Source organism: Rhinolophus ferrumequinum, chromosome X, assembly GCF_004115265.2.
Source record: "Rhinolophus ferrumequinum isolate MPI-CBG mRhiFer1 chromosome X, mRhiFer1_v1.p, whole genome shotgun sequence".
NCBI classification, from domain to species: Eukaryota; Metazoa; Chordata; class Mammalia; order Chiroptera; family Rhinolophidae; genus Rhinolophus; species Rhinolophus ferrumequinum.
Window position 1 is genome coordinate 11,119,391 of NC_046284.1, and position 1,979 is coordinate 11,121,369.

General features: G+C 39.4%; 1 pseudogene; it reads right to left on the reverse strand.

Annotated features, from left to right (window-relative positions):
* Positions 1–1,128: 1,128 nt before the first annotated feature.
* Positions 1,129–1,239, reverse strand: LOC117030531 (uncharacterized; annotated as a pseudogene).
* Between the last annotated feature and the right edge of the window lie 740 nt (positions 1,240–1,979).

Sequence of the window (1,979 nt, forward strand, 5' to 3'; positions counted from 1 at the left end):
TTAAAACTTATCAAAAGTTAGGATAGATTTAAAACACGGATTTCCCCTTAAAACCAGCTTTCCCTTTGGCTATATAATGGGCTAAAAAGTAATATTATCTCTCAGCTGACAGCCGTCCTTTCTTTTTCCAGCATGATAAGTGTTCGAAATCAATGTAATTGATTGTGCTGATAAACTTTTCTTTTGGTGCCCCAAACACAATTCAGGAAGCCGAGCAATAGCTGAGGGAAATGGCTTCAAAGAGTCTTGAAAAATATGACCTCTGACTGAGTTTTTGTGAAGATTGATTCATACGCATTCTTTCCCATGAGGAGCACATCTTGCTGCCAACTGTAAACTTCTACAAGACTCTCATTTCAGAGCTAATCTCGAGAATGTGATGAGAGCTCAGAGATTGCTGGTGTGACGCAATTACCTGAGAAGCAGGGCTTGTCTTAGCCACACAGACACACATACGTGTCTGACAATTAAGTTCGCGAACTTGTTGCCACAATGTTGCTAATCTTTTTTGATATCAAAGGGATTATTCGTTATAAATTTGTATCAACTGGACAAGCAGTTAACCAAGTTTACTATGTGGAAGTGCTGAAAGGGCTGCATGAAAAAGTGAGACAACCTGAACTTTTCGCCAACAATTCATGGCTCTTGCATCACGACAATGCACCAGCTCACACGGCACTGTCTGTGAGGGAGTTTTTAGCCAGTAAACAAAGAACTCTATTGGAACACCCTCCCTACTCACCTGATCTGGCCCCCAATGACTTCTTTCTTTACCCGAAGGTAAAGGAAATATGGAAAGGAAGACATTTGGATGACATTCAGGACATCAAGGGTAATACGACGACAGCTCTGATGGCCATTCCAGAAAAAAGAGTTCCAAAATTGCTTTGAAGGGTGGACTAGGCACTGACGTCGGTGCATAGCTTCCCAAGGGGAGTACTTCGAAGGTGACCATAGTGATATTCAGCAATGAGGTGTGTAGCACTTCTTCTAGGATGAGTTCGCGAACTAAATTGTTAGACCTCGTAGGTAGCAAGAGAAAGCTCTGACTCAATCAGCACCACTTTCCACCAAGTTATCTTCAAAGTTCCAAGCAGTCAGTTTCTTTTTATTTCTGAGCAAACAAAACGAAGGTACTATTCAACCAAAGTATAATTGAAATAAGAGAGAATTGATAAAATATTAAACTGATAAGAACATACACTACACTTGATCTTATCCAAAAGGCTGAGCAGTGATAAGAAAGTGATCTAATAAATTGCTGGCTCCCAAAGGAAAACTCCAAGGTCTTTCACTGCTTTCTCAGAATACGAACATGATGACGGACTTCCATCCATAGGTAAAGACGTTTCCAAAGCACCTTGTTTTGCTAATTTGGACTTTACTAAAGCTGTGAAAGGTTTGCAGGGTAAGGATCATCATACAAGTTTTCGATGACTTACGAGTATACCCAATTTCTGCCAAAAACAAAAGACAAAAATGTCTGTAAACTTCAGCAGTGGGATTTCAAATTTCACATAATGTAACACTCAGTGACCTTGAGAATCCATGGGACAGGTGCTGACCATATACGTCTTACCAAAGCGCTGCAGTTATTCCTTCTTCGTGTCTCAGTTCATGTATCATGGCGAAAGGCAGGGATTTCAAAGGCTTAAATCCTGTGAGGATATTATAATTGCTAATACTAAAGAATTCTCCTACATCAACTGTCATCGAGTTGTTGAACTCATGGCATTTACAAAAAAAGTTTAGAGAGTTTGGCTTTACTTGCTGACACATTTTTTTTTTTTTTATGGTAAAAATCTATGGTGGAAGTCAGAGATTTTGAGTGCAAGATCCAGTTTGGATGCCAATAAATAGACAAGTTGAGCATAGATTTTGTGGATTTGAACATTTCCTGTTCTAATAGGGTGATTTACTGTACCCAACCACCAAGTACCTAGTGGTTACAATAAAAGAAGACAATAGGATTGAGAGTT